The sequence below is a fragment of the Ambystoma mexicanum genome, chromosome 2q (genome assembly GCF_040938575.1).
Source record: "Ambystoma mexicanum isolate Mex_15411 chromosome 2q, UKY_AmexF1_1, whole genome shotgun sequence".
In the NCBI taxonomy this organism is placed as follows: Eukaryota; Metazoa; Chordata; class Amphibia; order Caudata; family Ambystomatidae; genus Ambystoma; species Ambystoma mexicanum.
In genome coordinates, this window is record NC_090924.1 from 500,272,274 (window position 1) to 500,298,789 (window position 26,516).

General features: G+C 48.7%; 1 protein-coding gene across 3 annotated transcripts in view; it reads left to right on the forward strand.

The window, feature by feature from the left end:
* Positions 1 to 26,516, forward strand: part of MAD1L1 (mitotic arrest deficient 1 like 1) — a 3,106,940-nt gene that overhangs the window by 1,500,658 nt on the left and 1,579,766 nt on the right. The window lies entirely within an intron of this gene.

Genomic DNA, 26,516 nt, shown 5'->3' on the forward strand with positions numbered 1-26,516 from the left:
GCACACCCTCGTCTGATTGCTGCTGCCTTACTCTACTCCAAGCCTCAGTCGTCGTCGGCTACCTTGTCTTCGGCGCTTCCAGGCAAGGAGGAGATGATCTTGGAGGCTTATGGAAAGAAGGTTTATTCCAACACCTCACCGTTAATCAGAGGCTTTGGTGGGAAATAGCTGACTTCTTTCCAGAACGTCTGGTGCAGTCAGGCACGTTTCAAGGCGGGGCTGGCAGAAGCTAAAATGGTGGCACAGGACATCATGGAGTCCACTGTTGCGTACATAGACACCTCAGGCTGTGCAATCTGCATCGCCACTGACATGAGGAGGACGGCCTGGCTACGGGCGACCAGGTTCTTCCCAGACGTCCAGGAATGCATATTGGACCTTCCATTCGAGGGTGGCAACCTTTTTCATTCCACCACTGATGAGCTGGATAAGAAGAAAAAGAGCTCCCAAACTGCAAAGTCCTTATCTATCCTCACAAAGTCCACGCCCAAGACGTACAGCCAGACGAATCACCTTTTCGAGCGGAGGCATGCCTTTGACGGATTCCGGGGCATCCAGGAACGAAGGCCCAGGCAGCCGGACAGTTCTCCGAGTCAGCACCGCCGCAAACACAAGACGGGGACTAAGGGATTCTTTCAGTCCCCCTCCTCAGCCCAAGCATCAGACAGAAAGAAGGCATGACAAGCCTGCCCCCCACGTGCCTCTGGTGGGGGACAGGCTTGCCCTTCACGCACATCATTGGCGTACAAGGTTCGTGGACCCCTGGATCCTATTCGTAGTGTCCACGGGTTATCGCCTACCGGTTCCTCCCTCTCCTCCCCTCTATTCCCACAGATTGGGACAACAACTCCGTTGGCGGAAATTCGATCGCTCAGAGAGAGCCAGGCAGTGGAAGCAGTCCCAGCAGGGCATAGGCTTCTACTCCAGGATTTTCGCCATACACAAGAACTACTAGGTTGGCCTGAGAGTTGTGTTGGACCTTTCCACCTGAACTTTTCCCTCCCTCTTAAAAAGTTCAAGATGTTTACGCTAGCACTTATTGCAGAGACACTGTGCAGGGGAGACTGGATGTGCTCCCTGGATCTGAAGGACACGTCCCTATTTGGCATCCTCATCAGTCCTTCTTGAGTATCAGGATCATGGGCTTCCATTTCCAATACAAGGTTCTACCTTTTCGGCTGAATTCAGCCCCCAGCGTCTTTACCAGGCTGATGAATGCAGTGGCAGCCCTCCTCAGGGCTACCATGTCTACCCGTACCTAGTTGACTGGCTCGTCAAGGCAAGCTCCCTGGAGGCGGTCCATCACACCACCTCCGCACTCATGAATTTGCAACATGAATTGCGATTCTCTATCAATCTCAAGAGTCTGGCTTTCCTGGGTCTGATCTGGGACACAAGCTCTGAGAGAGAGTTTTTCTCAGATGTGGAGGACAAGATCACCGCCATCAAAAGGGCTGCAAGCCATTTTCTCGGCAGAGCGGTGACCTCAGCATGGTGGTACCTGCACCTCTTTTGTATCATGGCGGCATGTCTACTGGCAGTGCCTTACACAAGGCTCAAAATTAGAAGATTGCAGCTGTGCTTCGTAACCTCATGGAATCAGGAGTGGGGTTCCCAGGAGGAACTAGTCAGCATTCCTCCCTTTCTCCACTAGGACCTTGTCTGGTGGAGCACAGACTGCAACTTGAGGGTAGGCAGACCCTTCTGTCAACCAGCAACACAGGTTACCATCACCACGGACTCGTCCTTGGAGGGCTGGGGGGAGCTACCCTGGATAACCACAGCATCCACAGTTTGTTCTCTTCCGGAACAGGAGGCCCATATCAATTGGCTAGAGCTGACGGCCATCTGGCTGGCTCTCAAGGCCTACCTGCTGCTCATCCGTGGCAAGACGATCCTCATTCAAACGGACAACTCCACCAGCATATATTACATCAACAAGCAGGGTGGCACCAGGTCTCCTCCTCTATGAACCCTCGATGTCAGCATTTGGGAATGGGCTGTGGTCAACATATACTTGATGGCGATCCACCTCCCGGGGGAGTCAAACCTGGTGGTGGACAGGCTCAGCAGGTAGGGCCAGACAATTATGAATGTCAATTCAACGACCAGGTTCTTCAGGGGATGTTCGACAAATGGACGCAGCCCCAGGTGGATCTGTTCGCCACCTGGTACAACAGGAAGTGCCCTCAGTTTGTGTCCTCGCAGCGACATGGCCTAGGCTCCCAGGGTAACACCTTACTGTTACAGTGGGACAGCATGAGCGCATATGCGTTTCCTCCCACTCCCCTGGTGCAGAGGGTGATCTGCAAGATAAGGCAGTCACGACACCTCTGCATCATTCTGATTGCCTGCGAGACTATGGTTCTCGGAACTGCTCAGCCTCTCGGACCAGCCGTCGATTCACCTTCCGTTCGACCCACCTTATCTTATATCACAGCAGAGAGGCAGGGTCATCCACCCTGCCCCGCAGTAGTTAGCCCTCGCAGCGTGGTTCCTGAGCAGGTCACACTAAAGCATCTGCATCTGTCGCAGGCTAACCTAGACATCATAAAGGGCGCTAGAAGTGATGCTACTAGGAGCCAGTACAAGAGCAAATGGACTAGGTTTTGCCACTGGGCAGAATCAAAGGAAGCTGATCCCCTTACTTGCACGTTGGACAATGTGCCATCCCTCGCACACTCAGGGTTGCAAGTAGACACATGCTGCACCTATCTGCCGGCCTTTGGAGCCTTCCGGAACTCAGAGTAGGAAGTCTTCTTGTCCTCCAATCCCTGTGGTTAGACATCTCGCGGGCCTCACTAGGCTCTACCCGCCTATCAAGAAGCCACGCCACGTGTGGGACCTCAACGTAGTGTTGGGCTCCTTGGTGCATAAACCTTTTGAGCCAATGATGTCTGCGGACATCAGCCTAGTCACCATTAAGACAGCCTTATTGGTAGGTCTTACGTCTGCATGCAGGGTCAGCAAGCTCTAAGCACTAGTGGCTTCAGAACCTTACACTACTTTTCATAGAGACAAGGTGGTCCTCAGAACGCATTTCGCGTTCTTGCCCAAGGTAGTCTTTTCGTTTCATCTAAATGTGGAGATGGTGTTACCTGCTTTCTTTGCGGACCCCAAGGACGATACTCTCAGGGCCTTGCACTGTCTAGATGTCAGGTGCACTCTGAAATTTTATCTGGACAGGACTAAGTGCTTCTGCAAATCAGAGGCTGTCTTTGTCACATTCAGGGGGGTAAAGGCCAGCTTATTAGGCTTTCAAGGCCTCTCTAGCAAGGTGGATGTTTACGGCCATCAAGGAGGCTTATGAGGGGCAGCACAAACCGCATCCGGCGAACATGCATGCCCACGCTATTAGAGCCAAGGCCACGACAGTCGCGTTCCAGAGGCACGTTCCGTGCCAGGTCATCAGTAGAGTGGCCACGTGGGCCACTCCTTCGGCCTTCTGCAAGCACTACTGTTTGGATGCTGGCTCCAGGTCAGACTCTGCATTTGGGCAGGAAGTATTAAGGAACTTGTTCTCTTAAGGAGGGTCACCTCTCCACCCTGGTGCTACATTCAGTTGTAATCGCCCATACAGTACGGATGAAAGGGGACCGAACGTAGCCGTAATTATAAGTTACTCACTGTAGTGATTACCCTACTCCTAGTCCCCTTTCATCCATACGTCCCACCATCTTCCCCCCCCTAATAAAAGTGGTGTCATTAGGTAATGATAATATTGTCGACGCTTCAATGGGGACTGAGGACTGGCACCGGTGTGCGGCATCAGGGGAGCGCATGCTCCCAGGGCTGCGCCCCCACGCACCTCTAATTTTAAAGTGGAAGCTTTTATCCGATGGAGAAAGGTTCCATCTCCCATCCCTAGCGAGGGACGCTCTTATAGTATGGAGGAAAGGAGACTATGGACTAGGAGTACATTAGTCACTACGGTGAGTAACTTGTAATTTCATTCACCTTTTATCCTCTCGCTACCTTACCCTCTCCTTCTCGGGAGTCCTCTTCCTCTATCCCCACACTCCTCCCATTGTGAGATTAATATTCCCCCTCTCCCTCTACTCTCTATCTTTCTTAACTCCCTCTGTGTCCTGATCCTACCTGTAAGGAAGGAATGGGTATCAGAAGCGTGACAGACACAATGAGTAAAATCCAAGGATGTTTATTAAACAGTGTAAGGGTGAGAAAACGCCTAATCTGAGCCTAAATCTAAAATGCGAGCAAGCTTCAACCATCAAAGTAAAGAAAATGCTGTCCTCGTGGTGTTGTGTCAAAACTAAATGGCCAACACTAATAAACCTATTGCCAAATCCTTCCTCTGTATAACGAGGGTGTGGGACAATGATACTTATAACAAGAGTGTAGTGCAAACTGAAATGTCCAAGAGGGTTTTGATGATTCAGGGCTGCTGAACTCGTGTTCTCCCTTCCCCACGTTACATCACGGGACAAGGCGGAACAGTGGCATGACTGTGAGCACCCCTTGAGTCTATAGGCATCAGGAAGCAGTTTCTTCACAAAAGAAAGGATCCCTCGACTCAGTGTCTTTTGCTTGGCGTCACAAGACTTTTCCCAAACTCTCACCATGCGAAATTTCCCTCTTCCCTGGCTTCCTTGTGATACCCCTTTGTTGGGTTCACCTTCGTCGTTACACCACTGTTCAGTCACTTTAAAAAAAATGCAGGGTTCATTATAGCCTTCAAATCACAGTTCAGTTAACGTCATCAGTTCTATTTGCGTGGAACACTCAGGAACTCTTAATGTCTTTTATAAAAAGAAAAATTGGTGTGGCATCCCTCCGTCAGGTTTACATTTGCCTATCATCTTTATCACAATGTGGGATTTGCTCCCCTTAGCTTTCTCTTGGCATCCCTCTGTCGGGTTCACACTTGCCTTTACCACATAGTTCACTTAGCTTTACTTTACAGTTGTTCACTTTGTTTCGCACTTGTCAAAGACTTTCGATTGTACGAGGACTTTGCTTACACCTTCATATGACTACTTTGACTTTTTTTTACTTTATTTGGCCTCTCCTAAAGCCTTCTGGTACTTGCAGTCTTTCCACTTCTTACTTGCAATCTAACAGGTAGTGCTCGATACCATTCATCCAGCATTTCCTTGAAGCCAAGGCTATCGGCACCACACAGCTGACCTCCTCCCAACTGTGGTGTTCACCCGAAGGAGGGCCCGCTTTCACCTTGCAAGGTTTCCTTTGAAAAGTCTGCACGACCTTCACTCTGCAGCTGGGTGGTCCCTGGCCTTTCTCTTGGCTCTTGATCCCTTCTGCTCTGCTTCCATGGTCGTTTCAATTTCACAGGATCTGTTCTCCTTTCGGTTTGCTGGTTCTGGTCACCTGGCCTGCCTTGCCTGCCTTGCCTCGCAGGTGCTCTGCCTTTTTATCCCAGTGGGTAAAGGGAACAGGATTCCGGTGCGAGTCATCAAGATTGTGTCTGACTCTGCCTGACCCTGATATTGGGACATGTCAAACAGACTGGTTGTGTGCGCGAGTCTGTCTTTCTCTGAAGCGCTTTGTCTGTGCAGCAGAGTGTGTGTAGGAAGGGTGCGGGGGGATAAGGTTTCTAGATAGTATATAGAAGGAGGGTGTTCTACAGGGAAATGGGTGTAGGGACACTGTCTCTCCTCAGGGTGCCCCACTCCCACTCACCAGGGATCCCCCATCCAGGTGATTCTCCCACACTGGTCCACCCCTGGGGTCTGGATCCAATAGCGATGACCCTGCCCCGGCCACCTGGATGACCGATCCTGAGGGACTAGTCTGTGAGACACCCTTTGGTGTCTCACACATTTGACAGTACTGGGAGGATGAAGAGGTGAGAGTGATGCACACCAACATGCAGTTAGACCACTTTGGTACTGGGACAAGGAAGAGGGCCTTAGAGAAGTTCCATTGCAAAGACCAGGCATGTCTCACTAGCCTAACTATGGTCATTTTCAAAGGACTTAAACCGCAACCCTTTTGCACAGCACAGGTGTGTAAAAGGGATGTGGACTAAAAGTAGGAGAGTGAGTTGTTAAGCTGCGTGAGAAGCACACTGAGGACTGAAGCAGCCGAGGATCCAGACGAGTGTGGTGTTGGAGCACAAGCCCTGTGGAGCGGGGGCATGGCAAAGGAAGGAGACCAGAAGAGCGGTCTGCCTTCATCCCCTATCGAGGGGAGTGCTCATTCTCCTTTGGAGCTGTAAACTCTAAGGGGTGGAAGAACTACTCCTGGAAGGAAGCCACCAATTTGTGGTGTAAGGAACTCATGGTGGCAACAGTAAAGACAGAAACAATTTATCACAGTTCAAGGGTGTTTATTGAACAATTAATTGAACAATGAATGCAGAGTGGAAAAATGCCTAATCTAAACCTAATTCTAAGATGGAAGCAATGACCATCAAATAATAATAAGGCAGTCCTAGTGGCGTCTTGTCAAATAAAAGGGCCTAAACTAAAAGAAAAATGATTGCCAATCCTTACAGCTAAATTCAAATAGGATGTGGGATAGTGTTCACAAGAAAAGAAAGAAGTCTTCACAAATGGTAAGTCGGTATGTTAAAGCCAGGGTCTCCCTTCTCCACGTTTTTAGCACGGAACAAGGCAGGACTCCTGAGCACAGCACATTCTCTGGCTTTTCCAGCATGAGGCTACAGTTCCGTTCTCTAATCACCGTCTTCGGTGGTTAAGTCTCTCTTCTACAAATAGTCTCTTGCTTCCGAGACCCTGATGGGTTAAAAATAACAAAACAAAAAGTTCCTTTTTGCATGTACGTTTGGTGATGATTTTTCACCCCTGGATCCCCCCTCTTCCGGGCTCGGACCCTTCTCGAAAGTTGGCCTCCCTGCGTCGTGTTCACTATGGCTTTTATTCCAAAGATATCACCTGCTGCGTTCACAAGTCTAAATGTCTTTTTAAACAATCCACTGTCGACCTCCCTCAGTCGGGTTCACTCGTGTCAACACAATGTTCATTGGGGTATCGTGCTTCACCCCGTTCTGCATGCATCCCTCAGCCGGGTTCACGTTTGCCAGTTATACAGTTCCCTCTGTTGTATCATGATAAGGGATTTATTTCCCTTAGCTCCCCAATTATTTGCAGGTCAAAGACTGGCGACTGTACATGGGGTTTTACTTGACCCTTGTAGGACCACTTTCACTGTTTCCTTGCGGCTCTCCTAGAGCCTTCTCGTATCGGTAGTTTGAACAAAAAGGGGGGAAAACCAGGCAGTCTCTTTCGAGTGAGCACCCACGTGGCGCCGGACAACTTTGCAGCTGAACGTTACGAAACCTTTTCCTTCTTATGCAAGTATTGTGATGTGGAAATCTTCATTAAAAGTACTTGAACTGTGAATACTGGATTATAAGGGAACTTTAAAGAAAGCCAATGCATATTACCAATACATATTGACTGATGAATTAACAGGAAACCTAGCATTGAAGCACACATGTCACTTTTGAACGCTGACTACAATTGAACAACCTTGAAGCATTGAAACCCAGACCTAAACTTTAAATGCTGAATTTAATTAAACAACATTAAACTCTGAACTGCAATTGGAAAAGACTGAATGCTTGTTGCATGATAAATGTACTTAAATCTTCAAGATAAATACCTAAAAGACTGAAGGAAGCCCAAACAATGAACTTTAATGAGTGAATGCATTATGGCAAGACTATCATTTGGAAAGGGGTGTGTGACACGTGATGGCAAGGCCTTGTGGCAACTAAAGGGAAGCCAGAGAAGCTCAAGAACACATCCTAAACCCAGAGGTCAACAACAAGAATCAAGTAAAGGTGACTTGGTGCAGATGAGGCAATATCAACTAACCTATAGCAGACATTAGAGTCTTGGGGAAGGGAGCCCCAGGGCAGCCTTTTTGTGTTTTGGGAACTGAGTCGCAGGACCTTTTTGTTTGGATTGTATTTTTTGAAACTTGGTTAAGGGAAACTCCAGGATTGGTTCTGAACTATATTGCCTTGAATTGAATAAAGGTAAACCTTAATACTATTTATTTTTATTGAACTTTCATATGCGGAGAGAAAGCTATGAGCTAGAAGAAGCTCAGAAGTTTAAGTTAAAACACTGTTTCTTTAACTTTGACGTCCTTGCACATTGTTTTATTTGTGATCGCAAGATTGGGTTTTGACCACAGACTGACTAGTAAGTTGAACTCTTTGTCTCAGACTTTACTTAGTTTTGTTCAGGCAAGGAAATCCCACCTTAGCATAGAGCAAGTTAGGCCTTTAACCATCCTGGCATTTAAGTTAATATATCTTTTTGTTAGTACCTGAAATCTGTTGTCTGTGTCATACTTCATGATGCCTTCACAGGGCTTATTGGTCAATCCTAATTACTACCTTAGTCTGTGTAAAAGTAGTCGGTGAAACTTAAAAGCTGTATGGTCCGCTCAGAGCTCTAGATAAGATTTTGAGGTGGGAGTATTTTACTCCCTATTTTTAAACTTTGAGAGTAAATGTGACATCCAGCCGACGTGTGCAAAAACTGTATGGCAATCATTACCATGTGGCAGCTTTGTGCATTGTGACAGAATACACCTTTCATTATTTCTTTAAGGTCTGGCCATTTGATCTCTCCTGTATATATTTAAATGTTGACAACACAAAAACCTAGTCAATTAGATAGTAAAGCAAACATCAATTGTATTGTGTTTTGAGGCTCGTTAGCAGAATTGTTTTTTGATGTTTAATGAAAGTTTTCCGGGAACCTAATGGTATGCCAATGTTATGATATGATAGTGCAGAGAGGCAAGGACTCCATGCTAAAGTCTATACCTAATCTCATGGTCAAATGATTAATGATATAGCGCCTTTGGCAAAGCGCTGGACATCATATTTATCACAATTCTCACCAAACCGAAGGCCTGTGTCCTCTATTTTGTATTAACTTGAAGGCATTCCTCAGTACTCGGTGACATTGCAGTGAACATATCCTTGCTCCAGTTGATCACGAGGTTTCTGGCTCTTGCTGTGAGTTTGCAGTATTCAATGTGGTTTCCCATTGTTTGCTTTCCTTTGCATTGCTCCTTTGCAGTTCGCCTCTTCATTATTTAACGCACTTATTCAAATCGGAGCAGTGTTTAACGGCATGCAACTAGTTGATTCGTTAATGTGTTATCCTACAAAATAGATTGTAATAAAATAGATTGTAAATTGTGTGCCCTTTTACCCAACTTGGAAAGTGTACTGAAAATATACCTTTGTCATCCATTATTTAAAAAGAATTGTCAGGGTGTTCCTCTCACCCCACCTGACTCCAAACCCCTCTGAGCCTCAATTGATTGGTCACTCACGCTCATTGCTGGGAAATATTATCCCCCCTTCCCCTCTGGAAAGAAAATGTCATCCATCGCCACTTTAAAGTAAATTCTTCTTTTCCACCATTGATAATATTCATCAGACTTTTTACTCCCAAAAGTGTTCATATGCAATTTCCTATAATTGTAAATTATAGCAAACTTTAAAAAAGTAAATTTCTTAAGTGAATACGTCTCAAAACCTTCATAAATCTCCAGCATCATTGTTTGTCAACCACGTTTGCTTAATTGTGAAATCGCTCTATTGATTTGAGCATGATTCTCTCCTTAGGCTAGTTGCTAGTTTCTCCATTGTGTCGGATTCATAGTTGATTTTCAAGGAAGTGGTCAAAATGGACACAATTCAGTAAAGCTGGAATGTTTGGTGGAAATGGTGCATAAGGTTCAGAGCAGACAATTGGGAAGTACTGAATTGTGGGGGTCTGGCACTTAGTAAAAGATCAGACTGAGAGGTAGACTGTAAAGGTCACCAAAGAAAAGCAAGGTTATCATAGATTCTGATGTGAAAGTGGCCACCAATGAAAACATTCCAAGCTGAAATCAATAGGAGGATTGGTGTGCAGGCAAATAATGGAGGTTGTTTTTGTCACTGGGGAAGCTTGCTTTCCGTATTTGGCAATTTCTTGGGGAGACGTCCCTACACGGAACAGTTCTTCGGAGATCGATATTATAGCAACTGCTTAACACTGGACCAGCCACAATGATTAAGAAACATACCACTGCGACATGCAGATTTGTCAAGAACTTTAAAGTCCAAGAGAGATGTGATTTTCAGTGGCTGCCTAATCCTAGAATCTTGCATATTTAGGTTGCAATTCTGAGGGGGGAACGGGGGCAATGGAATATTTGAGAAGGGCAACATATGCACGAAGCATGCTCCAAACAGCAGGTATATAGAACAAATGGTGCTTTTACTGTAAAAGAGCAAAGTTGGAAATCATCAAAGCTCTGTGGTGCCAGGTGGAGGCAAAACAATGGCAATGAAGAATCGGCTCCTATGCTTATCTTTTTGAAAGTAGACATTGCTCCGTTTCTGAAAGCCTTCTCCATAAAGCGATGTCCAGGACAAGCCTCAAATATGATTGCCCCCATCGCCCTCACACAGATCTATGCCAAAAGCATCAACTGACATGGTTTGATGACATAAAATAATGCTGGTTTGGTTTTTCAGGTTTTCTACTCTTTTACTCGTCTTCTATTTATTTTATGTATTGATTGTGCCTCTGTTAAGCACTTAAACAGCAAGTCAGTTCTTTTTCAAAGCACCCACAGGACAACAGGGAGGGAACATGGGATTGTAAACAATAAATGCAGTGGAAGGATAAAGACGAACCTATGTCTTGTGAGTATTCAGAATGCAAGTGCAGAGAGAAGAGGGGAAGTTGGAGTGGGGGTAAGTGCTGAAGTGTCCATGCTCATGGGTGAGCAGCAGATGAAGTGCCTAGTATATTAAGCGGTATGTGGCATGGACCGCATTAGGTAGGTGAGTGTAAGCCTACATGACGAAGGCAGGTGGGTGCCGAGGCAAGTGCAGCGAGTTAGCAGAGGCTGAGGCTATTGGGTGTGGAAGTCCAAAACCGTGAAGGACACATAAAGGCCCTGGCCACCAGTGACAGTGAGATTAGCAGAGGAGGGGAAGGAGGAGGTGAAGTGAAAAGTCTTGAGGAGCTTCCAGAATTTGAGGAGGTCCTGCTCCAGACAGAGGAAGTGTGAGGCTGTTGCATAAGTGGGAGCCAGCTGAGGAAAGAGATTGACCACTGGCCTTCTGTTTAGCGAAACGCTTTACACACAGAGTTGGTGCCAGAGGAGCGTAGAGGTCTAGAGGGAGAGTATGTAGTAAGATAAAGTTGCAGATAGCGTAGTCCCTGGCCTCTAACAGCCCTGTGGCATTTGATTTTAATCTGTGCAGCAACCAGGAGCCAATGAAGGGTTTTTAGGGCAGGAGAGCTGCGGTTCCTGGGCTTGAACCCAAGGATAAGTCTTGCTGCCCTATTCTGGATTAGCTGGAGGGGGTCGTAGAGTGGTATAGGGTGAATTCAGGAGATGGCTATTGCAATAGTCGAGCCTAGAGAGAACCAGGGCTCTGGTAACATTGAGCTTCTGGGGGAAAGTGAGAATCCCTTTGAGAAGGAAGAGTTGAAAGTGGGACTTCTTGGCATCGTCCTGAGTGTGAGAGAGGTAGGGAGGAAGGAGAGAGAGCGAGAGGATTCAAAGATAACGCTAAGGTTTCTGGCTTCAGATGAAGCAGAAAGGGGAGAGCCCATAGAGGATGCTCAGTGTGAGGGGAAGAAAGAGGGAGCAGTCGTCCCAGTTGGAAGGATCTCAGTATTGCTGGCATTCTAGCTTGATCTACTTTAGGTTGGGAGGTGCAGTAAAGCTTCCGGAATGAAATATGCTCCGATTTCTTTTCCATCTAGAATATTATTATTGATTCAGTGCTAAGGAACTATAGAAGTTGTGATGCATTTGCATCAGGCAATGGCAATGTAGTGTTGCAATGTATCTAGTCTACAATGTTTAAAGATCGGCAGTTCTACCAGCCATCCAGTGTTTTTGGAAAGTTGACGCCACTGAAACGTGAGTGTCTTCATCCATTACATGTCAGCCGTCACTTTCGTTTGATGAAAGTGGAGAATCCTGCTGTGCCCAGGGATGGTTTTCACATCAAGTAGATGCGTCAAGTCTTTCCTCTGCTGGTGTCTGTGATCCAGTTCTTGTTACTTTGATGCTAAGCTGCAATGGCTGGGACAAGCTGTAAAGGCTGGTTCTGAACCCATGCTCCGACAGGTCTGGATATTGCATTTCACCACTCAGGCTGGCACCCATGCATGTCCCCGGCTGTAGGTGAAATGCAATAAACACCTGTCTGGTGTTATCACACAGCTCAGTGGGTTGCTGGGCCATCTCTTTTCAAACACCACTTCCAGTTACATCGAGTTGGGTTCCCTTTGTCCTATACTGTATAAGCTCCCTCTAACATGCTAAATTTGCTTTTCAGTAATTTCTCTGTGATCATTCTTGCATCCTGGGAAGGAAAACTGCTCATACATAGGTAATTGACACCCTATGCATTCCTCCCATATAATGTTAGACTGTTTTGCAGACCCGAAACCTAGTACACGTTCTCCATGGCGAGGTTATCTCACCGGGTTTTTTAAGCCTTATTTTATAATGCTGCCTGTTTTATATAAAGCGGTTGCCCTGCAGAAATGTAAAAACCCCTCTGCCATCTGTTTTATTGTTGACACGCTTGTTTTATCCTCCGGCAGATTGGGCGGGTGCCTCCAACCTCCGAATTATTTTTTATATATCAAAACCAGTCTATCGTCAAAGGAAAAAAAAAGTGCAAACTGTGTGGTATCGCTGAGGCCTCCTCTGGTCGAAAAAAAACCCCCACTCTGGCCTCCCCTTTGCCACAACAATTCAGGCATAGGCACCAGTTCTCCAGCATGGGGTCTGGCATGGATTCACATGCTCATGAATATTCCCCGTCGTCAGGCTGGGAATCCTCGGTAAAGAAAAAACCAGTATCAGTTTCGTTTCTGATCTGTCTTTCGTAGTAGTAACCAATCACTGATCTCTGCGTCATACTGACCACAGCCAATGACTGCCCTCTACCTAAGCCCCGCCTCTGGCAGCCATCTTCAGATTTTTATCGCATGTTCAAGTGTTGGGATCCTCGTGCTATTGCTCTCGAGTGTTAGTGCTATTTTTTCACGTTTTTTCTCAAAAACTTCGATTTTTTTCGGTCAAAAAGAGCCTCAAGCTCCACCAATTCTTCATCCGATCAACGGGGACCCGTGTCGGATTCGTCTACGCCCCTCAAGGGTGAAGATTTCGTCGAGCTACGCTTTTGGAGGACTCCAGAAGTTTCTCAGGCCCATCTCGGACAGGGAAGCTCGACGCCCGGAAAGCTGTTCAGGGTCTGCCCTGGATGCCAGCTTCAGAATGTCTTTAAGGAGGACGAACACTCGTTTTGTCTTTACTGCCTACATGAGGACAAGACGCACGTGGAGAAGGACTGTGCGTTTTGCGGCAATATGTCGGAGCGGACCATGAAGGACCGCCATCAACGTCTCGCCAACTGGCTGGAAGGGAAGAGCCCGTCAGGCGAGAAGAAGAGGAAGAAATCCGAGCGGTCTTCTAAGACCTTTGAGGACGCCCCGGCGACGGGGGTCCAAGACAAGGCCAAGCACCGCGAGTCCGCTGGCACCGGGAGCGCCGAACGGTCGGGCTCTACGGGCGCCAGGCAGGGTGCATCCTCCCCGGCACCATCAACCACGAGCCAACGCTCTGGTTCGGGTAAGAGGAAGGCCAAGCACCCGGCGAAGCTCCTGGAGAGGCCCCGGTCGAGCTCGAAGGCCCCATCGGAGGGAGAGCGAGGCAGTGTCCCCCCCCCCCCCAAGGATAAGGCGGTGAGCGCACCTAAGGTGGTGAAAGCCTTAATCCATCCGGCCAAGGCCTCTATCGAGACAGTCGCGGCGGCCCTGGCTCAGCCTGTGGAGGCTACACCAGTGGTGGCGACCTCGGGGCTCAGAGTCTCCCTGCCACCGCGGAGGGAGTCCTCTTTTATGCCCATCGACAGGACCCCCGTGAAACCTCCGACGGAGAAGAAAAAGGGGAGGTAGGAGGTCGTCGTGGATTCGGCCTCAACCTCTGAGGAAGAGCCGGTCGAGGTCTTAAGCCACGGCGTTGGCGTGGAAGAAGACCAACCCGTCGGGAGGGATCCCGACGTAGGAGACGACGATATCGTCGAGGGGGCCGACGGGGCCCCTGACCGCCCATCGGACTCCCCTCAACCAGCGCCGCAAGACAACTCGGCGGCCATTTTGTTGGCTATCCAGTCCTTATGCTCGGAGATAAGGACGAGACTGCCGTTAACACCAGCGGAGGAACCGCTCCCGACGGGGGACCCGGTGCCAGGCCCTTCTGGGAGCCCTCCCCCTAAGAGAAGAAGGATTCACCCTCCACCTCCTTTTCAGCCATCGCGCCCTGTTCAGCCCTCCTCCCCGTCCACGACTCGTGGGGATGATACGGGGACTTGACTCGGCCGCGACGGGTACGGACGACGAGGTTTACGACGAGGATCTGCCGTCGTCACCTCCCACCCGGGCGTCCCCGCCCGACGAGATCGGATCGTTTCACTCCATGATCGCCAGGGCATCCGAGCTCTTCCAGCTCTGCCCGGAGGAGAAGAAGAAGGAAGGTTTCCTTTATCAACGGCGCGAGGCCAAGAGGAAGACGGTCCTCTCCGTGCCTCTACTGGACGATATTTGGGATGAGGGCCTCGCCCTCCTCAAGAACCCATCCACGACGCCGGCTAGAAGGGATCGGTACGAGAAGAAGTACTGGGTCCTGGACGCGGCCCCCTTGTGCCTCCGGGCACAGCCGACCCCGGACTCCATCGTCTCCGCGGCGGCCAGGAAGAAAGCGGGGGGGGTGCGGCCTCCACGTCGACTTCCCCGCCGGACGGTGAGGGAAAGAAATTGGATACGATGGGACGCATCTCGTCTGCAGCGACGACGATTAAGGCGGCCAACGCCTTGGCTATCGTAGCCCGCTACGACAGGGAGCTGTGGTACAAACTGGCCCCCCTGCTGGACTTCCTACCGGACGACAAGAGGGCGGATGCCCTAGAGATCTTGCAGGAAGGTGAGGTGGCGTCGGACCACGCCATTACGATTGCGACGGACATCGCCGACACTGGATTTCGCCAGTTGGGCAACGGCATGTGCCTTAAGCGGCGTGGATGGCTCAAGGCTACTGACTTCCGTCAAGACGTGCAGACCAGAGTCTTGGACATGCCGTTCGATGGAAACAACCTGTTTGGGAAAACAGTGGACGATTCCCTTGAAGCCATCAAAGCAGACACGGAGACGGCCCGGGCTCTTGGGGTTCTCCAGCAACGGCGGCCGCCCTTTCGGAGCGGCGGAGGCAAGGGTGCCTCCAAAGGTTGCGGCGGATTTTCCACCTACCGTCAAGCGGCCCGTTCGTCGTCGCAGCAAGCTTACAGGGGACGAGGCAAGTCAGGCGGACCCCGCCGTCGTCGCCAAGGAGGTCAAGGCGGCAAAGCCTCGTCGAAGCAGGACTGAACCGGCCGTGGGGTCGGGCCCCCACCGAAGCACCCCGGTGGGAGGCCGGCTGGCGAGCTTCGTCAGCGTGTGGGAGTCCATCTCCACCGACCGTTGGGTGCTGGACGCCCTAGCCCAGGGTCACGCGCTCGAGTTTCAAAGAAGGTGCCCGCGCGTCCCCCCTGTGGCCAGGAAAGAACTTCACGTCCCTCAACTTCTCTTGGAGGTAAAGGCGATGCTCAGGAAGGGCGCCATCGAGCTCGTCCCAAAGAGGCTTTGGGGCTCCGGAGTTTACTCAAGATACTTCCTCGTGAAGAAGAAGACGGGAGGATGGCGTCCCATCCTCGACCTACGACGACTGAACAAATTTATCAAGGCACAGAAGTTCCGGATGGTCACCCTCCAACACGTCCTGGGTCAGCTGGAGGAGGGCGATTTCCTGTCGTCGTTGGATTTGGAGGATGCCTACTTCCATATTCCCATCCTAAAGGGACACCGAAAGTTTCTCAGGTTCGTGGTCCAAGGGCGTCACTATCAGTTCAGGGACCTTCCCTTCGGACTAAGGTCGGCACCCAGGGTGTTCACCAAGTGCCTCTCCCCGGTGGCGGCGCAGCTGCGCCGAGAGGGGATCCACGTCTACCCCTACCTGGACGACTGGCTCATCCGAGCGAAGACGAAGGAGCTTGCCGTGGAGCACACGGCAAGGACCGTCCAACTTCTCACGGACCTGGGATTCTCCATAAACTACGCCAAGTCCCACCTGGTGCCCGCGCAAGACGCACTGTTTCTGGGAGCGAAGCTCGACACAGTGTCGCTCCTGGCCTATCCGTTGGAGGAAAGGACGAGGGCCATTCTGGGCAAGGTGCAGCAGATGCTGGTTGCGGACGCGGCCAGAGTGAGGTCCATCAAGTCCCTCCTTGGAATGATGTCGTCTTGCATTTACCTCATCCCCCTGTGCAGGCTCCGGATGCGCCCGTTGCAGGAGTTCCTGGACGCGCGCTGGATCCAGACTACGGGCAGCTTCGAGGAGAGGATCACACTCTACGAGAGTTTCCGACGAGTGATCCGGTGGTGGGGCACCCGCGCGCATCTGACGGCGGGCATGGACTTCCAGACCCCCGGCCACCAGGAGACAGTGACCACGGATGCCTCCCTGGAAGGGTGGGGAGCGCACACCGAAAATCTGCACGCGAGAGGCCTTTGGCTCCCGACGGAGAAGGCCTCCATATCAACGTCCTGGAGCTCCGTGCAGTGTTTTGGGCCCTCAGGTCCTTCCTTCCGTCCCTCAAGGGCAAGGTGGTGAGGATCTTCACCGACAACACCACCACCATGTTCTACATCAGGAAACAGGGCGGAACCAGGTCCCCAGCCCTGTCCAGGGAGGCGCAGGATCTGTGGCATTGGGCCGTCGCCCAAGGGATGTTTCTGGTGCCGTTTCATCTGGCAGGGATAAAAAACACCATCGCCGACTCACTCAGCAGGGAGCTGCGCTCGTGCCACGAGTGGGAACTACGGCAGGATCTATTGGACCGCCTCTTCCGACGGTGGGGCACACCCCAGATCGATCTGTTCGCGACTGCGACGAACTCCAAGTGCCGGAGGTTCGCCAGCAGGTTTCCCCAGCCGAGGAGCATGGGCGATGCTTTCTCGTTCCCCTGGGAGGGCCTGTTTCTATACGCGTTCCCTCAATTGCCATTGCTGATCCGGTTCATCAACCAGCTCAAGAGGTCACGGTGCAGGATGATCCTCGTCGCACCTGCGTGGCCGAGGCAGATATGGTTCCCGGACCTTCTGGACTTGTCAGCGTCCCCGTCAATCAAGCTGCCAGGGGACGCGGATCTTCTCTCCAGGGAAGGAGGCGCCATCCTCCATCACGACCCGAAGTCGCTGAACTTGCAGGCCTGGCTCCTGCAGCGTTAGAGTTTGGAGGATACGACATACCGGCCGACTGCAGAGAGGTTCTTGCAAAGGCCAGGGCGTCCTCAACTCTTAAATGCTACGGACACAAATGGAAGAGGTTCTCTGTCTGGTGCCACGCACAGAAGATTAACCCTCTACAGATTACGGCTCCCCAAGTACTGCCGTACCTACTGACGCTGGCCAAAGCTGGACTGGCGCACGCGTCCATCAAGATTCATCTTGCTGCGATCTCCCGATACACCACAACCACGGGGCGGACGTCCTTGTGGTCTCATCGTCTGGTGAAAGAGTTCATGAAGGGACTGTTCAGATCGTTCCCGCCGGTGAAGGCTCCGGCCCCGGCGTGGGAGCTCAACGTGGTGCTGACCAAGCTCATGGGACCTCCGTTTGAACCTCTGCACTAGGCTCCGTTGAAGTTCTTGTCGTGGAAAACAGCGTTTCTTGTGGCCATCACCTCCGCACGACGGGTGGGAGAGATCCAGGCCCTTTCCTGCAAGGCCCCGTACTTGACTTTTCACGACACGAGGGTAGTGCTCAGGACGCACCCCTCCTTCATGCCCAAGGTGCCGTCGGACTTCCACCTCAACGAACCCTTGGTGTTGCCTGATTTCTTCCCGTCGCCTTCGTCGCCGGCTGAAAGGACTTTGCACTCGCTGGATGTGGCTAGAGCGCTGAAGTTCTACGTGGACCGCACGAAGTGTTTTCGGAAGACGTCACAACTCTTTGTGAACTTTGGACCTGTCAATCAGGGGAAGGCTCTCTCAAAGGCTTCCATTTCCAGATGGCTCTCCGGCTGTATCATGTACTGTCATCGGTTGGCAAACCGACCGCTGCCTGGCCGTCCGAGAGCCCATTCCACCAGAGCGATCGCAGCTACCACGGCGTTCCTATCTGGTGTGCCCTTGCTGGACATCTGCAGGGCTGCTACGTGGAGGTCGAAGCACACCTTCACGATATTCTACTGCGTCGATCGGGATTCCAGGGAGGAGTCCAGGGTCGGCCAAGCAGTGCTGCGCAACCTGTTCGTCTAAGGTGAGCCTGGTGAGGAGGTAAGATTTGCTTAATGTTGAGTTTGATGTAATGCTTAATGTTGAGCCTTTGCCACCTCCCGTGGTTGTGCATTGCATGGTGTCCAGTCAACTGGTCGACTGCAATTTGGTCGACTGCAATTTGGTCGAATGCCAAATGGTCGAATTTTTTTTTTTTTATATATATATGTGTTTTGTGGGTTTTCGTGTGGGGAAAAAAAATAAAAAAAGAAAAAAAAGGGGGTTGGGGGGGGGGACCCCCCCAAAAAAAACCAAAAAATGGGTAAAACAAAAAAAAAAAAAAAAAATTCGACCATTTGGCATTCGACCAAATGGTGTCGACCAAATTGTCTGTCGACCAAATGTTTTCGACCATTTGACTGGTAACCGTTGTGCATGTGTGTACTGCTATGTATTCTTTATTCATGAGCATGTGAATCCATGCCAGACCCCATGCTGGAGAAGGAACAAGTTACTTACCTGTAACTGTTATTCTCCAGCATGGGTCTGGCATGGATTCACATGCGAACCCTGCCGCCTACCCCTCTGCGGCTCTTCACTTGGTCATACTGCCACTTCACGTGCTACCAAATCTGAAGATGGCTGCCAGAGGCGGGTCTTAGGTAGAGGGCAGTCATTGGCTGTGGTCAGTATGACGCAGAGATCAGTGATTGGTTACTACTACGAAAGACAGATCAGAAACGAAACTGATAATGGTTTTTTCTTTACCGAGGTTTCCCAGCCTGACGACGGGGAATATTCATGAGCATGTGAATCCATGCCAGACCCATGCTGGAGAACAACAGTTACAGGTAAGTAACTTGTTCCTTATATAAATGTGTCCTCATCTCACCTGCAAGAGATGGGCTGATGACTACTCCCAGCACTGCAGTAATATTAAGAGCTGCTGAAAAATATAATACTTAATGAAAAATCTTCTGCAAAATGCACAAGTTGATTTGCAGCAACCAACATGATCTGGGGCCAAAGGGACAAACGAAAGTGAAAAATACATAACATACTGCAAAACGCATATTATGACCTGCCACATCTAACATGCAGTAGGATTTTAAGGATAAAACAAAATAAAAAATAGTCAGCCAAATGAAATGCATACCGACACCTATAGTCAAACCATTTCCTCTCGGTTCTACAAACCCACGTATACGTGCATCTTTTCCAAAATATTCTGCATAGTCCCACAAAACAATTTGCAGTAAATAAATCGGTCAACGTAACTCACATAAAAATCATGCATACTTTACCTTTTTGCTAGAAAATCCATTGCAACCATAACAAGTACTTACTGCTAACTCTCATAAACACAGGGGTGTTGCTGGGTCTGGAAAAGATCAGGGGCTAAGCTAACATCGGGACTGGCGGGACTCGGGGCTAGCTTGTATTTTGATTGTAGCACCTGAGCTTCTATCCGGGGCTACAACCAAAAGATCTGGGGCTATAGCCCCTTTATGCCCCCACCCTCTAGCAACGCCTCTGCAATACACACACATACTATCTATTATAAATAGACTATAGTAGTAGTAATAGTAGGTGAAGCCTCCAGGTGGAACCTCTTTGGTGAACGAAACCTCCTTGCAATTTCGGTGAGAGATTGTATTGCCACGGTGTACATGGAAAAGCTCATGAATCTGTGGAGGATCCCTTGTTGAGAAGGGAAATGGACTTCCTTCTTCCAGTAACTTTGTGAACAGATCTTCCCCGTTGTGGTGAGCAACCCTCTGCTTCTCCCCTCCGGTGATTCTCGGTGATTTCAAAAATAACCGGTTGAAGATAGCACCCTGTGTGCGGGGTATTGTGAGACAGAGTGCAATGCCCCGCTGCCTCAAGTGAAACTGTCTAATAATGTATAGCACATACGAGGTACTTTCAGTGCAACAAATAATGTTGCTTTTATTTAAAGCTAAACTATTTTCTGCGTTTTGTAAATATTTGTAAACTAATTATGTTGGTCCAACATTGTGTTGTAAGGATTTTTCAACGGCTTGTGAATCTGAAGAACTAGTATTACCTTTTCCATTCTTCAGTCCTTTTTTATCGGTTTGATTCATACATTGACAACGATTTTGCCATGTGTCTCATCAAAGTAAGTATCTTGCACACACTTTGCTCCTATACAGTAGTCGTTTTCGTAAAACAAGTTTGCATGTATATCATAGTTTGGCCTCCTGCATTGAATTTTTAGAATAGTCGTGGGCTGCTCTAGTGGAATTAGCAAGTAATCCTCCATTGAATAAAGAATGAGTCTTCTGCGTGCACCCCATGAAGTCCGTGGAGTTACTCTGTATGGCAAGCTTTAATAATATAAAAATGTCTCTGTTCTGACCAGGCCGTTTTCAAACTTGTGGTTTAAACTGGGAACCTACACTAGCTGGAAAAGAAAAAAGGCTGCAAGATAATGATGGAAAGTATGGATCTACAGGGGGTGGCTCATGTTACACTAAGTATGCATGGGGGGGGGCGTGAAGTCATATTTGAGAATATGACATTTAAAATAATTTTAAGGATGGTTTATTCATTTCCAGATTTTTACAGGTTACAGGCTGAAAATAATTTCCATAGAACCAACTGGACCAAATCTTGCATAGTACCGTAGCCAAACCTCAAACCAATCTAGGGCTATTGGTTGATTGTATGCCCTCTACCGGAATGTCAAATTGTCTTCAGGACTGAAGGTGGTTGCTGGCAAGATGTCTAGGGGAGCGAGACAGACTGGCTCTAGTGCCAGCCAGTGCTCCTCCAACCAGCCAACCACCCTAGATCGGTTTGTGTTTTGGCTACGGGTACTATGCAAGATTTTGTCCAGTTGGTTCAATGGAAATGATTTTCAGCCTATGTTACCTGTAAAAATCTCCAAATAAACCATCCTTAAAATTATTTTAAATTTCACATGTTCTCAGAAATATCTGCCCAGTTGACTTGCATAGGATAGAGCGAAGATTATGATGGAGAATGTTAGGCCATCGTCAGGAAACACTGCTCCAGCTGATAAAACTGGGATGGGACATGTTATCTATGTCTGCCCATGCGGTACAGTCTTTGCTCGTGTATGGTTTTCTGAACAAAAGCGACTAATAGAAATTTTGCAGGCAATCCTTTTTGGTTTGAAGCCTAGCTCCTTCAATGGGTTCTTAATCCTTTTTCAGAAAATGTTGGCTAGCTTGCAAATTGAGCCGCTCGCTATATTGCTTGTGAGATGGGATAAAATATGTTGTACAAAAAAATAAAACACATATGAAAGATACAAATCACAGCATCTGCATATTTACTGGTGGTTGATGGAAAAATTGCAGCACTATTTAAAGGAAATAAGTTGCTGTGCTTCATTCCGACTCCTTTACACTTTTGTTTTAATCCAAGGCCTCTCGAAATGACGTTTTCGTGGTTGGAAATTCAACAATAATATACTTGAGGTTTTGTAAAGTAGGAATTTCATTAAAAAAGTATCTATTCAGGATTTTTCAGGGTTTGAGAAATGTAAAACAAATGTACGATACCACATTCATTTACATACGTACATGCATACATACAAAAATCTAGGGCAGAATTGGTACATTACCCAGATAATCTCTGTGGGACAGATATAGGTCTGAATTATGCTGGCAGAAGAGCAGCCCAGGATAAGTACAATGTTTTAAGGTTTATGTGCACATGCTTTCCAGCAAACCTTACACAATTGCATACATACTTTCTTTTTCCCCCTCCCTCTGCCTGGTAATTTTGAGGGTTAAAGTACCCTCCCTGCAGCTATCCTGCTGTCCTACCCTGCACCACTTTATCCCCGTTGCTCTATCAGTGCATTCACCGGATCCCCTCATCCTACCTTTCACGCACTGGCTCCATGTCTGATAGCATTTTCCAGCACGCTGGGCTGAAACGCGACATACTGTACATCGGCCATGTGCAATGCTCTTCTGTGTGTCATACTTTGCAGCTGATGTGGGCAAAACTAGAAGTCATTTGCATATGTACACACACACATAAACACACAAACGCCCACACCCCAAGGAGATTATTGAGAACCACATGGAATTAAGGACTTGCCTTAGTGTGAGGCCGTAGTTCAATAAAGACAAGCTTTGAACTGTATTCAGCATGGTAGTGATGTCTCCTGCCATTAGGATGGGGCTAGAGTTCAGAGCTCTGATCTCCGTTGCTGTTGTGTGTGTAAAGTCAGGTCGGAAATGTATCGACAGTGCAATGTGGGAAGAGAGAAAGAACTTAGTAGAGAAGACCTTTTTTGGGCGTGGGGTAGCCAAGTCTAAATCATAGGGCAAGGGGAAAGTGGAAATGATGGACCACGTGGTTAAAAGGCAGAGTGACCTTCAGATGTACAAGTAAAGGAGATCAAAAGATGAGGGATGTAAAGAAATAAAGAAAAAGATGATAGCTGTTTTTCCTGAAAACATTAGTGGAATAAATAAACTAAAAGGGATTTCTATTAAAAGAAATGAGCCTGCTAAAGGGTTGGGCTAAGGAAGCATTGGATTGAAAGAGGAATAGAGTAAAAGGACAAAAGTGTGGTCTAGGGAGCGGGATGGATGGATCGATAGCTGGCAGTACGAGTGATTAAAGATGGCTGAGGCTGGGGATGGCTACTGGCTTGTTCCTCATGTGGATTATCAGGGCTTTAAGTGTCATGGACCCTCTTGGACCACTAACATGCTATGACTGTGGAAAACAACTCCGACATGGTCACACTGGGTAGAAAGGAGAGATGGAAGACTCCAGCACAGCTGTAACTCCGATCAAGGTTTAGGTATGATCAACAATACTGCTGTGGACTACAGTGCTAAAATAAATATCCTGCCTCAGTTTGAATTGGGAAATGCAATGGCTTAAATCGGGAAGATCCTATCCATGACAAAAATTAGGCCGACAGTCTATCAGTGCGCCATGGCTAGACTTGTTGAACTTCTTCAGTAGTAACACCTAGGTAGCTGCAGACTGCAACGCCCATAACGTGGATAACACACCAACACACTGGGAGGGGAATACAGCACGTAATCGTACCACTCCTGACCTTCCTCAACCAAGGCAGGTGAGACTGCGCCCTTGAAAGAATGATTCCCAGCATATGGTCTCACTGATGCACAATACAGTGAACAGCGACATGCATACAAACCTAGGGAAAATACCAAAATCAAATGATTAACCTAAGCAGAGCTTAGAATGTGACCCTTCTAAGGTGTGTCACAGCGCTTTGGGGTTGTTCCCTCTGCGTGAATGGTGTACATCCCTGTGTCTCTTAATCCAAATGAATAAGGGTTTAAACTGACACACCCGCTTAAAATATTGTGAAATACAGCATTTTGATCTTTCTGTATAAACCTTTCACAGGTAAGGAAATGCAAGTAACAATCAATCCCTACAGTACTCAAAATGGTAAAAACAAATCTGTACCCACTCTAAAAACCTGGAATCTGCTACCAGCAACAGCATCACAGTTGGTATGCCGATTAGGAAACCAAACCCAAAAGCATTGAACAAGTTTGTATGATGGCTAAAGGCCTCTTACAGTCAGGCTGATTACTCGAAGAGGAAACGTATTTTAGTATCGGTTACAGAATGGAGAGCCCGGTGGTAAAGCTCTGATCAGTCTCAACACAAACTGCTCAATGACTGCACTCCCCTGTTTCTTTTAACGATCCCTCTCATACCTTCAGGACGGGAAAGTTATGACGAGCCCACCTACCAAACGGCAGTTACGTCAAACCGTAAGCACAGACTTTGCGTCACACCTCCCCCCTGCATGCTTTCCTCCTCTCCTCGCTTCCTTTGTTCGCCTTCTGATCCCCGAGAGGGGAAATTAACACTGAAATACAGGCTGGAAAGGCCCGTCACCTCTAGTCGGGGACGTGCACAGGGTCGAACGCCCTGCACCTCCACTCTCCTCTGCTTCATCTCTCTCGTGTCCCAAAAGCCTGTGCACTCACTCTCCCGGGGATCTGTCATCCAGGTAGCCACGACACAGCCATCGCTATTGGATTCAGTTACTGGGGGTGTACCAGTGAAGATCGCTCACCTGGATGGGGGGGGGGGTTGTCAGGGAGTGCAAGTGGGACACTGAAGGGCGAGACGCAGCATCCCCCGTCATGATGACACCTTTTCCCCACCCTACCCCGTAGGATATTTAGAAGCTCTACCACCACCCTTTCCAACCTGAAAACTTTCTTCCACCGTGAAAGACAACGGACTAAAACCAGAGGTGTTTACCTGACGTGTCCCAACACAAGGGTCCGGCAGAGTCGGGCAATTTGCAATTTCTACACACACACACACACCAGACTGCCCTTTCCCTTCCCCAAAGCGATAAAAGGCAGAGCACAAGAGCACATTTTGAGCAAGGAGAAATGCACGAGGAAGCAGCTATGTCAGGACGGCAATTCAAACAGAGAAGAAAGGCGGCGAGACCGGAAAGGACAAGGGGGTGGGGGAAAGTGCCCTTGCCATTTATGACCCAAAACCACAAAGCCTCTGTAAAAGGAATCATAACACCAGGAACTACAGCTGATGTGTGGTGTAACAGATGTCTATGGTACACAGGACCCTCGGCACTGATAACCGAGGTGGGGAGGTGCGCTTGCTACCATGGTACCGTCCTTGACTCCAGGTCAGCCCAGCTGTTCAGTCGGAGGGTGAAACGATAGTAAACCGGACAGTGTTGAGCGAAGGTTGCAACCAGCAACTTAATATGAACAAAGAACTTGTGTGCAAAGTGAACTTTTAAAGCAAAAGGAAATACCAGCTGCAGAGTGGTCTGATGCCAGAGGGGCGTCCATTCGAAATACCCTGGCTGGTCCCCTTTTGTTGTAAACAATTATAGTAACAAGAGCCGTAGGAAAGGCTGGAATAAAGTTAAGATCGTCATACAAAGGATGAGCCAAAACCCCTTGTACAATAGAATGTCCTTAATCCAACACTAAAGTTTTGACATTGTGAAACAGGCATGTGCGCACAGCTGAGGGAAACGCTGTACGAACAATAAATGTGGAAATCCTGAATGGGGGTTTAAGGGAAAGCCTGATTGGGGGCTAGAAAAAGCTAAAGGAAGTGAATATCACAAGGTATTACAAATAAGTGAACTGTGTTGGAAAGGCTAGTGAACCCGACGGAGGGATGCCAAGAGGAAAACTAAAGGAAATGAATCCCACATTGTGATAAAGCAAGGTGAACTGTGTGAAAATTGCAAATGTGAACTCGGCTGAGGGATGTCCACAGTGAATGGTACAAGCTGCTGAACGCCGCACTTGAAGCAGCATAGATTCCAGGGCCCAACAGAGCCACTGTTATACACAGAACCATCCAAACCACCAGAACTTCACAGGAGACGCCGGACCATATATCATAGCCTTGAGAAAGACCTATGGGTCGAAACACATGTCGGCTGACCACATGGGGTCATAAGAACCCCGACTGTACCCACAAAAGGGTGTTTATAACCTAAAAAAATAAACAAACTCGGATACAAAAAAGCAAAACACTGTGTGGAAAATATATATATTTCTGAGGCTTGTGGAATCTGCTTAGATCACATGCTGTGCATAGGCCGACATCTAGTGGAAGCTGCGGAGTATTACAGTTTGTTTTTCGAAACTCGAAAATGGGCGTCGACACAGGCGTGCCAGTAATACTATCCCTAGTGTGACGTCCACTGTACCCAAGATCCCTCACGCGTCTGGGATCCTCAGATTGTTTTTTTCCGCCATACTGGTCGGAAGCATCTTGCGGAGTCCCCTGGCCTTAGCCATACTTTTGCTATTATTGCAATTTAAAATTATTTATTGACATCCTTCCCCACCCCAACGTCGACCATCGACACTCGACGACGGCTGGAGAAGACATCGACCGTCGGCTGCTGCACGACGGATCTGGGCCTCGGAAGGCCGCTGGCCTCGGCCCGGGCCTAGTAGGCCGCTGGCCTCGGCCCTGCAAGTAGGGAGAGTGGGGGGTGGTACATACTCTTCACTCTTGGTATATAGGTACACCTTATATATTTCCTACACTTAACAGCCCGCTGCCTCAAGGTGTGTATGGAGGGTACCCCTTTCCAATTCTGCCCCAAGTGCAACCGCAAATACCCTTGGGTCGACAGGCACGCCACGTGCAATCTCTGCTTGCCGAGGGACCACCCCGAAGCGAACTGCAG